This window comes from Theropithecus gelada, chromosome 3 (genome assembly GCF_003255815.1).
Source record: "Theropithecus gelada isolate Dixy chromosome 3, Tgel_1.0, whole genome shotgun sequence".
In the NCBI taxonomy this organism is placed as follows: Eukaryota; Metazoa; Chordata; class Mammalia; order Primates; family Cercopithecidae; genus Theropithecus; species Theropithecus gelada.
Genome location: NC_037670.1, coordinates 19616202 through 19628085, shown reverse-complemented (window position 1 = coordinate 19628085; position 11884 = coordinate 19616202).

Below are 11884 nucleotides of genomic sequence, written 5' to 3'. Positions count from 1 at the left end.
GCCCGCCCCCCGCAGGCCCCGCCCCCTGCCCCGCCCCCGCCGCCCGGGCGGGGGCCGCCCATTGACGTCGCTTTGACGCCAGAGCGACGCGCGGCCGAGCGCCGGGAGGAGGGAGAGCGGGAGATCGGGCGGTTGCCAAGAGACTGGCGGCTCTGACGCGCGCGGGATGAGGCCGTTGCCCTGGCGACCGCGGGCCGGTGACGTCAGGGGCGCCCGCCGCCCGAGGCCCGCCCGCCTGTGCTCCGCCGGGCGCCCCCTCCCGGGCGCTGGGGGCACTGCGGGCGGCCCCACCGCCGCGGGCGCGCCCGCTCGTCCACGCGCGGGGACTCGGGCCGGGTCCCGCGGGCGCCTTATGCTCGCTCCCTCCGGGAGGGGACGGCTCTTGGGCAGGGGTCGCCGGCCCCTCCACGTGACCCGCGTTCGTCCCGGCTCGGAGCCTCGGGACGTGCGGAGGCCCGGGGACCTCGCGGGCTCGCGCGTGGGGCTGGCGGCGCGGAGGCCCCAGGGCGCTGCAGGGCGCGGGGCCACGCGAGGCGCCGCGGCCACACCCAGGGCGCCCTAGGCCCCGAGAGGCCGCTCGCCCTCGGGGACGTCAGCCGCTTTTGCTGTTATAATCTCACATGTTCAGCAAGTTAGAAACTTGAAACCTAAGGAAGCGTGGCCGGCCGCTCTGGAAGCCCAGCCGCGCAGCCGGTCCCGGCCCCGGCCCTCAGCGGCGCTGGCGTCTGCGCGCCCCGGGGCTGCTCCCGCAGCATGTGGGGCTGGGACTCTGGTCCCGCGCGGGCCCGGGCGGACGCTGCGGGCGGTGACAGAGCCAGGCCGGCTGCCTGGGGAGGGGACGGGGACGCGGGACCACTTCCCTGCCCGCGGTCCCTGCCCGCGGCCGCTGCCTCATCCCAACGTAAAACGTTTTCTCCAGGGCAGACAGAGGCTATGGGCGAAGGTATTTTTTAAGCCTGAGGACACATTTGGGAGTTAGATTCTGGATCGCGCCTAGGGTCATTTTTCCTTGTGTTAAATAACACTACTTCACAGAAGGGGGAACGAGAATTCAGGGAAGTTGGCACAAAACTTGGAACCCTTCTCGGGAGGCTTTCCTGCCTGGGCGGACGCCTGGGAGGAGGGCCCGGAGAAACTAGGATGAGCTGCTCCTGATTCGCCCCTGCAGTCTGACTACAGATTTCCCAATCGCCCCCCCACACCCCCCCACACACACGGGGGTTGTTTGGGAGTCAGTTGGTTTTCAAAGGCTTTCAAGGAAATGAAGAGTCCCAAAGTTTTCCTTAATCGTTCAAAGTGCTTTTTCCTTTGTCCCAGGTTTATACACCAAGAATACAGGGGAATGTTTTTAGTTCCTTTCAGCTGAACAGTTGACGTCTGCCTTTTTTTCTTCTGGAGGCCCCAACACCCTGTTAATCTCCTAGGAGAGCTAAACAAAAACAAGGCTGGAGGCCGTGGCTCCCGCCTGTAATCCCAGGGCTTTGGGAGGCTGAGGCAGGAGGATCACTTGAGCTCTGGAGTTTGAGACCGGCTTGGACAACATAGCAAGACCTCGCCTCTATAAAACATTTAAAAAATAGCCAGGTGCGGTGGCGCAGGCCTGTGGGGCCAGCTACTTGGGAGCCTGAGGTGGGAGGATGGCTTGAGCCTGGGAGATTGAGGCTGCAGTGAGCTGTCATTGCACCGCTGCACTCCAGCCTGAGCAAGAGAACAAGGCCTTGTCTCAAAAAAGAACAAAGATAAAAGGCGGGGTGGGGGAGAAACCAGGCCCCTGATCACACTCACCATTCAGTCCCTCAGCCTGTGACTTAAAATATCTGCCCCCCTCATCCAGGAACCAGGCTTCTCCACCCCTCCCACCCTAGCCAGCGTCTTCCAAAAGGTCTTAGGTATTTGCAAACACCTGGCTGGCTGTTTGGAAACAGTTCAGCAGCACCAAATAAAAACTGCAGCCAAACCTGCCTCCGCAGAACAGGTCCCCACACTCAGGTGCCCTTGACCTTTCACCTCGACCCAGCCCTGAGCTTCCAAAACCCTGAACAGCCCTGTGCCAACCATGGCCATCCTGTTTTCCCTTCCCTGGCCCCGCGGGCGAGGAGCTTGCTCTGCAGAGAAAGGCAGGAAGCACAGAGGAAAAGGCAAGCTTGGAACTGCAGTCCCGTCTCCCCAGTGGGGGAACCCCTGGCACCCTCATAACTAAGTCTGTGCTTCAACCAGGCCTCTGCTACCCAGTGTCTTTCATTGTTATTTGTGTCCTTGACCCCCGGAAGCTGTATTTCCTTTCAGAAGCTTTGATTTGCTTTCTGTTTTCTGGTCTTCCATGCTTTTAACACATTATGAGGAAAAATAAAACACATGGTGTGAGTCTAAGGATACAAGCAAATGATTCGAGAAACTCCTCACTGAACGTAATGGAAGCAATGCTCCCAAAGTCTGCAGGAATGGTACTTTATTATTATGGTTTGCATATTATTACAGATTTGTGGAAAACAGTTTTCCTTTCCACGTGGAGTTTCTTCAGCCTGCCTTATGATTGCCATGTTTCTGGAGTTCATCTTGTGTTTTAGGCCTTAAGACTGGAAACCCCAGCAGGAAATGGGTTCGTTTAATATTCATAGTTGCAGCGTGGGCCACAAGCGTGTCATAAAACTCTCAAAATAAATGGATAAACACAGAGAGTGGAGCGTGGGGCAGCATTTTTACAGAGGGATGGGTGCGCAGCTGGCCCCAGCGCCGCCCTGGGTGAGGAAGGCATCTCCTGGTGCAGCCAGGAGTCAGACGGGTTCCTCTTCCCGACCGACCCTCCCCGCTTTGATGCCTGAGGCCCTTCTCTATGCTCCTGGCTTTGCTTCAGGTGGTTTTGTACTTTTTAAATTTTGTTTCGTTTTTTTTTTTTTTAGGCTTCAGCCTAGTGGCTTTAGGTGCCAGAAAATCAGATTAACCACTGCAGTGGCATCCTTCTCAGGGCCACATTGGTCATTTTGCCCCATTGTATCTGGAGAGCTTGACAGACATGTGTGCACTAGGTCAGGAAGCCGTGGCCCTGGCCTGGGAAGGGCAGGTAGGAGAAAAGCCCCCAACCCCCTCCACCCTCAAAGAATGGCCCAGTTGTCCACAGGTTAAGTCAATAACCCATGGTGAACAGGTCAAACCAGAGACTGCCCAGTCCCAGCGTCTGCCCCCGGGACGTTGTCTCCTTCGCCTCCTACACTGAGGCTCCTTGTGGCTCTGTGGCTGCCACAGTTGTGTGGTTCCTACTGGGTGCAGGGCCCCTCCCCATCTCAGACAGCACCCACTTTCAGGCGAGGCCTTCAGCAGGCCGCTTAAATGAACCACGAAGGCCAGCAAAGCAGCAGCAATGTGCCTGTTCACAGGCCAGGTGGCCCCCCCCCGCTCCAGCCCTCTAGGGTTGCTGGTTCCGATTTCTGTCGCTGCCGTTAGTGAGGAATTATTTATGTGGCCAATGCGTTTTCCTGATATTTAAGCAGGGCCGTGGCTGAGATCAAGGCTGAGGACCCAAGAGGAGGCCTTTGGGTGTCTGTGTCCCTGAGCCATATGCTGAGGTCAGAGGGCAGGGGAGGGGGGGTGCAGGAAGGGGCCAGCCCTAGGGAGAGTCTGCCAGGCCCCAAACAGAGCCAGGGGTTCCCCCGGGGGTGGGGGGGGCTCACTTAGGAAGAGCACCATGGACAGCCTGGCAGGGGGTCGCCCTATGCTGAGCGGGCAGCTCTGGAGTCACCACCCGCCTCACTGCAGGAAGAAGGAAACCTTCTGCAAATGGAGCAAAGGTCCCCAGAGGCAGAGCAGAAGCTTCTGGGATGCTACAGCCTCGTGCAGATGCGGGCACCAGGACTGAGGCCCAGAGCAGGCCGCAGGTGCTGGCCATGCCCTTTATCCTGGGCACTCTGCCAGGGCCACACGGAGCGCGGATCCCAGGAGATGGAGATGTCTGAGTGGCGGCTCTCGTCTTGGTATTTCCAGGTGACGTGCTGGCTGCTAGTGTAGAGCACGTAAACCATCTTTTTTTTTTGGTTACTATTTACTCATGCAAAAAATGTATGAGTTTCTGCCATTTGCAAGAAGCATGCCAGCTGCAATGAGTCAGCGGGTGGACATGAGTGAGCATGGCCAGACTGTGCCGGGACATGGTGACAGACAGACATGCTTCAAAGGTCACTGTGGGAAGGGACAGGCCCCTAGAGAGAGGTGAGACGGTGCAACGCGAGGGTAAGTTCAGAGTCGTCCTCCAGATGTCCTCAAAGGCTCGAGAGGCCCTGCTCTGTGTCAGGCACCGCGTGAAGGTTGTGGGCACGGTGGGAGGGACAAGACACCTTCTCTCGAGGACCGTCGGTTCCAGTTACGGAGACAGTAACAGCATAAGATGATGAGTAAGGAAAGAATGCTGGCCATGGAGGGAACTGCTTCCGGGCCTCTCCGTGGGATTTGCCAGGTGTGGACTGAGCGAGGACCTTCTCTGAGGACACTAACTGCTCCAGGAGAGGGAAGAGGTGGGGGCCGAGGCGGGGGCATGGGGCAGGAGGCAGCCACCCACACCTTCCCTCTCTGAACGCTGAGCAGAGGCTCTCAGCAGAGGAGAAAGAAGAGCAGAGGCCAAGATTGGGAAGCCAGACCCAGTGGGGGTCCTCGGCACCATCCACATCCATCTGCAACCTGCTGCCCAGTGCCTGCCTGCCTGCCCATGGTGTGCGTAGAGCAGTGTGGTCTGTTCTGGCTTCACAGCGCTGGGCACGGCCAGACAAGGATGACAGGGAAAGGGAGGCAGGGACTCGGGGCTGTTGGAGCCAAGCTGAGGAGGAAGGAGCTGGGATGGGAAGCAAGTGGCAGGAATGAGCATGAGGCCTGTGGTGGAAGGTCCCTGTGGCCTCTGAGGTTGAAGCATTTCACTTGTGCGTCTCACAGCCCAGAGAGGCCAAGCCCGGATCATGGGGGAGAGAGGAGGACCCCGGTCTTGGGGCAGGCTGAATAGACACTGGCTGTCTCCACGGCTTCCAGATGGGTCTCCGTCCATTTCAGTTGCGTCTATGGAACACGATGAAATGCTCCCTCCACTGCCGGGCCTTCTCTTATGAAGCCGGTTTTTTCTAAGTCTAAAAATTAATAGAAAAGATTCCATAGAAAATCAAGAAAGTAAGTATGTAAAGGTGAAAACAAAAAGCATCAGAAATGCTCTTCAAAGCTGACGTTTTCTTACTCACTTTTTATTAAAACAGGATGAGGCGTCCTGCCTTTTCCAGACTTATCTAGGAAGTGTCTTGCCAGGTCACCAAATGGCAAGCAGAACCGTTAGCTGAAGTTGTCTGCCTAGAATTCCACTGTGGCAATGTTCAGTGTCCCGACTGAACAGCCCCACGCGGCAGCATGGGGGGGGGCGCGGCAGCATGGGGGTAGGGGGCGCGGCAGCATGGGGGGGCGCGGCAGCATGGGGGGGCGCGGCAGCATGGGGGTAGGGGGCGCAGCAGCATGGGGGTAGGGGGCGCGGCAGCATGGGGGGCGCGGCAGCATGGGGGTAGGGGGCGCGGCAGCATGGGGGGGCGCGGCAGCATGGGGGGGCCCTTTTCTCTGCATGCCGTGCAAGGCCCCGTGGAACAGACACCACAGCTCAGCGTGAGACTGTGGCCCCACCTGACCCAGCTCATCCAGCCCCAGCCTCTCTCACAGTCCCCGGTCCCATGCCAACATTTGCCACTGGATGAGCCATGTCTCCACATTTCAGGAGCTTGTTTTGAGACAGCCTGGCTATCTGAGAGCCGTCGGAGTCGAGACTGGATGCCCAGCCTGGTGCCTGTGGGCCAGCACCGCCTGTGGAGGAGGGGTCTCCGGAGACCACAGGCAGAGCCACTGAGAGGGATCTTTAAGCAGAGGGCCCCAGACGCCTCCTGGGACCCGCGGGCCTGGCTGCCATGCAGGGTCTGGGAGCTACAGAGAGTAGGGAGCGAAGGGCCGGGAGTGGTGGCTCAAGCCTGTAATCCCAACACTTTGGGAGGCCAAGGCGGGCGGATCACGAGGTCAGGAGATCAAGACCATCCTGGCCAACACGGTGAAACCCCATCTCTACTAAAAATACAAAAAAATTAGCCGGGCGAGGTGGCGGGCACCTGTAGTCCCAGCTACTCAGGAGGCTGAGGTAGGAGAATGGCGTGAACCCGGGAGGTGGAGGTTGCAGTGAGCCGAGATCGCGCCACTGCACTCCAGCCTGCGTGACAGAGAGAGACTCCATCTCAAAAAAAAAAAAAGAAAGAAAGAAAGAAAGAAAGAAAGAAGGAAAAAAAGAGTAGGGAGCTGAGTCCCTGGGTTGCCAAGGCAACCCATGGAAGCCCCTGACTTTGAGCAGGACACAGGGCCCTAAGGACAGCCCCAGCCCCTGCAGTGTGGTCTGCTGGGGTGTCATTCATTTTGACCTGGCTGTTGTGGTTTTGGGTGGTATTGTTGTTTGTTTAAAAGAAAACACATGGACTGCGTATGGCATGAGCAAGTACAGACGTCATTGGGATCAGCTAATGACAATGACAGAGTACTCTGAAGTGACACTTTACAGGGAGGCCGTGATGTGGGACCAGGCCCAGTGGCATCAGCACACCACCAGCTTGCTGGCATTTCCACTGTGGTCCCTGTTAAACCAGAAAGAACGAAAGTGTGATGGGGAAAAATAAGTACGTGTTTCTTGTAAAACACAGTTCATTTCAAAACTACTGAGAACAAGGTGACAGTTTGAAATTGGGCAGAGCCCCTTGGGACCAGCTGGACCAGGAGGGTCCAATCAGCTCTTCCTCAGGGCCAGGAATTTCTCAGTCACTCCCAGGCCTGGAAGAAAGTTTCCAGAACCGTTTTTACACAAATGAACTGCAGATCTGAAATCAGCAAGAAGGTTCAGGACCTGGGCCCACAGGATTGGAACCACAGGAGTCTCAGATCCTCAAACTAGCTGGGTTTGCTTCAGTTTTCTCAGGTGGGACGGGCCACCCTGGTTTCCCAGGGTGATGTCCCAACAGCGGAGGTGAGATGTCACAGAATGGAGGATGTGATATGATCTGTAACATGGAATCCAGCAGAAGCTCCAGCACTTAAAAGACAGGAAGCAGTGGAGGGCCTGGATGTCCCAATCTTCATCATTCCCTCTCCTGGAACAGTCCATGTCCTCAGGGAAGGTTCTCACTCCATGCCTGGCAGATCCCATGGAGATGCCCGGCTGATTCTGGAACAAGGGCTGGAAGATTCTTTCTTCGATCACTGCTGGTGGCCGGAGCTGGCTCATGAGCCTGGGGCTGGTCAGCTTCTGGGCAGTGGGAAGAGGTGGACTTTGGGTTCCTCGACCCGGCTCATAGCCCCGCTCCGACTGTCCCTGCTGGGCACCCCTGGCTGGGATGTCATTAGCCTGGGCCTCCATTTCTGTTTTCTTTTTTTTTTTTCTGAGACAGAGAATCGCTCTGTCACCCAGGCTTACTGCAACCTCCGCCTCCCGGGTTCAAGTGATTCTCCTGCCTCAGCCTCCCGAGTAGCTGGGACTACAGGCACGTGCCACCACGCCCCGCTAATTTTTGTATTTTTAGTAGAGATGGGGTTTCGCCATGTTGGCCAGGCTGGTCTTGAACTCCTAACCTCAGGTGATCCACCCACGTCGGCCTCCCAAAGTGCTGGGATGACAGGCGTGAGCCACCGCACCCGGCCTCCATTTCTTTATGGGGCAGTGTGTGGTCCCAGCATCCTGAAGTTGGTGTGAGGCGCAGGTGGGGCAGCTTTGGGGCGGGCCCCAGCGCAGAGGGCCCTGTGGCTGCCCCTGCCCCTGCGGCTGCCCCTGCCCCTGCATTCCTGAGCGGGCCGCATGCTACTCTTCAGGAGTTCTTTTTGTTCTTTTTAAACCAGGCTCGACCGGCTTAGGGAAAAACAGGAGATGCCATGTACCATGCAGTTAAAAATGAAACTTCGATTAAATCAATATTGACTTCAGTACTGTACTGGCTTCCTAGAGCTGCTGAAATGCAAACTAGGGGCTTAAAACCACAGAGACGTGTTCCCCCACAGTTCTGGAAAGTAGAAGCCCAAATGCGTGTTGGCAGGGCCGAGCTCCTCTGCAAGCTGTGGGGAAGGACCTGTCCCATGCCTCTCCTGGCTCCTGGTGGCTGCTGGCAAGCCTTGGCGTCCTGTGGCTTGTAGACACGTCTCTCCAGGTACTATCGCTGCCTCCGTCTCCACGTCTTCCCGCGGCCTCCTTATAATGACAGCAGCCACTGGAATGAGGCTCCGCCCAAATCCAGTCTGACTTCATCTTCATTTAACTGATGATATCTTCAAAGATCCTGTTTCCAAATAAGGTCACATTCTGAGCATCCGGGGGATGTGAGTTTTGGGGAGACTCGATTCCACCAACACCAGCATCGAAGACGGTAGGGCACAGAGATGAAGCTGAGGCCCAGGGCGCACACACTGATGGTCACCCTTGAAATAACGGCGAAGTCGGGCCAGGCTGCTCTGAGACATGGGCAGAACAGGCACATCTCAATTGCAGGGGCTGAGGGGCAAGGGAGAGTGGAGAGGAGAATCCCAGCACAGCAGACACCCACAAAGCAGTGGGGCTGGGAGAGGGCTCCAGGATAAGGGGGACGACACGGGAGAGCACACAGCGGGGCGTGGGGCGGGGGACGACACGGAGAGCACACAGCAGGGCGCGGGGCGGGGGATGACATGGAGAGCACACAGCAGGGCGCAGGGCGGGGGACGGCATGGGAGCCACAGAGCGGGGTGTGGGGCGGGGGATGACGTGGGAGCCACACAGAGGGGGGCGGGGCGGGGGATGACACGGAGAGCACACAGCGGAGGGTGGGGTAGGGGATGACATGGGAGAGCACACAGAGGGGGGCGGGGCGGGGGACAACACGGGAGAGCACAGAGCGGAGGGCGGGGCGGGGGATGACACGGAGAGCACACAATAGATCTCTGTTCATTATAGATTACCCAGACTGATATTTTGTTATAGCTGCACAAAGCAGACTAAGACAGGTAGCTAACATCTTACCAACTCACAGTCTACAGAGAAAGCACATCTTTTCCCTGATAGTTCCAGCCACTGTCCCAGGGAAGCCCTTCATTGGCCAGGTTTATGTCATGTTTAATCTCTGGAGGTGAAGAATTTAGGTCAGCACACCCAAATAATCTGGACTAAGGGCAGGAGGGGGTGGTTCTAGTAGAGAAGTGCTTATTTATTCTGAGAACTCTTTATATATTAAAGGCATGAATCCTTTATATCTTTCTTCCACGTTTTTTTCTTAGTTATTTGTCTCTGTGGGTTTTTTTTACAGGAGGCCAAACACTGCCTTGTGAGTGTGTCATTCCTGGAGCACATTTGCCATATAGCATCACTGCATAATAACGTCGAACAGGAGCGTATTGCCAGGACATATTCTCTGGGTGTGAACAAAAAGAAACAAACCTGTGGCTAGTACTTCAGTCAGCCAATTGGCATTCGAAAGCGTGTCGTCATTAGTACAGACGTCAGCGGTGAATAAGAGAGCAAAGGACCCGTGGCTGCACCTAATAAAAGGCCGGCAAGGAGATACAAGCCTCTGTGGTTGTGCAATGATGGGAGAGAATGCCCAGGGTCACTGGTCCAGGTGCAGGTTCTGAGTCCTCATTCAATCTTAAAAATGAGATAAAGAATGTAACTTTGAACTCATTAACCTTTTGATCAGGCTATGAACTAAAGGCAAATAGAACAGGTGGCCTGACCCCTGCCACAGACTGGCACTGCCTGTGAGGGAGGAGCTCCCAGGTAGGCAGGGACCAGAGGTCAGTGGCTCAGTGCACCCTCCACTCGTGGGGCTGGGCCGGCAGTTCTCCCTCCCTCTTCTTCTCCTCCCCTCCAAGGGGGAGATTCTAAAGCCCCCAGGAGGATGTCCCTGGTAACACTGCTTTTCCCTTTTCGCGATCACGCCCCAGGCCATTGCCATGTTCAGATCCCAGGGTAACACCACTGAGCTGTGGAGGAACTCTGCTATGTGGCCATCCAGCCGTGGGCCCAGGGAGGACGCGTTCCTTTTTTGCACAGCTGGCTGGAGAAGCTGCTGTGTGTCAGGGCCGGGCCTGCGGCTGGGACAGCAACAAAGTGTAGGGAGGGTCACGGGGCAACTGTGGCCCATGTTACTGCCCGGATGGTGCCCCCTGTCCTGGAAGGAGGTGTCTCCTCACAGCCCCTGCCCAGGAAGGAGGTGTCAGGGCTGACAGTGGCACCTGGGAGGTGACTTGGAGGCTCTGGGGTTGGGGGCCGACAAGGTGTGAATGGTTGGGAGATAGGCGAGTTAGAAAGGAGTAACCAAACAACTCAAGCATCTTCCCAAATGTCCCCAGGCATAAGAGGGCGTTGTAACATAACGATGTTGTGTGAGTGTGTGTGCACATCCCTCTGTGTGCATACACCTCTGTGCACACGTGTCATCTGTGTGTGATGTACACACTCACACATGTGCTGGCAGAGGAAGCACAGGGAGAGGCTCCCAGACCTGAGTGACGTGAGAGACAGGTATGGCCCGCAGGGTGGCCTAGCAGGAGCTGGCCTGGTACCTGCCTGGCTCCCCGGCCTCACCCTCTAACCCAGGGTGCAGGCTCCAGCCACTTTCTCCAGGGCGGGGCAGGACACCCTGAGTGCTCAGTGGGCTTCCCGGCCCTCAGTCCCCAGAGGGTGAGGGTCCCTATCCTCCTGGGTGCCCCCGCGCCAGCTGCTGAGCCACATGGCCATGGACTGGGGAAGCAGAGTCCAGACTTTAGGGAGGGGTTTCTTTGTCATCTTCCAACTCAGGACCCTTGGGCCAATCGGAGCAGCTCAGCCTCATTTTCTCTCTTCTTCATTTCCTGTGTACTCGAGGGGCCTCCCGAGGGCTGCTCCCTTCCCAGATGAGGCTGAAGTAAACCCTGGCATGCAGGTCGGTGGGTCCCTGGAGGGGACAGGCCATGCTAAAGCCACCAAACCCCCAAAAGTGTGAGAGGATGAACAGGACAGCGGCAGGGGCATAGCTGGGTGCCACGGAGGGTGGTGGGGGCCGGATTCGGGGAACGGAGCCCCAGGGTGGGAAGAGCAGAGCACCTTCCCTACACGGGGAGGGTGCCCCGTCCGCTGCACAGACCCGCCTGCCCGCTCCCTCCACGCGGCCCAGGGGAGCCAGGCCTGGAAGGATGTCGTGGGCGATGCTAGCTCAGAGTGGCTCCTTTTATGGGGAAACTTTGGAACTTCATCTGAGAAAGCCTTGTGCTAACCCAGGGCCCCGCCTCTGGCCAGGGCAAGACAAGGAAGCCATCCATAGTCTTCAAGACTGTTGCTCCCGGGACGTACCGTTTCCTGTGGGAGCTTCAGCACTCAGAACTCACCTGGCATGCAGGAGGCTCCCATGCCACTCTTGTCGGAGGAGCTGATGGGTGATTTAGTTAGTGAATTACTTAGTGAATGAGTGAATTTAATGAGTGAATTACTTAGTGAATTAATTAGTGAATTACGAGCAAATTAGTGATTTACGAGCAAAGAACCAAAATTAGTAATTATAATTACAAAATTATAATTAGTGATTTACGAGCAAAGAACCAAAATCTCTCCGTGTGTGCCCTCATGTGTGCTTGTGTATGTGCGTTGTGTATGTTTGTGTGCACTACATGCATGTGTATCTGTGTATGTGTTTTCTCATGCACACCTATGGATTCGGCTGTGTACAGATATTTGCTGTGTGCTCATGGGTATGCACAGGTGTGTGCATGTGTGTCTGCTGTATGTATGCATGTTTGTGTTGTCAGGTGAATGCAGGCATTTACTCGTGTGTATGAGTTACTGTGTGCACAAGTGTGTGTGCACGTGTGTGATTTTGTGAGTGCTTGTGTTTGTGTATACAAG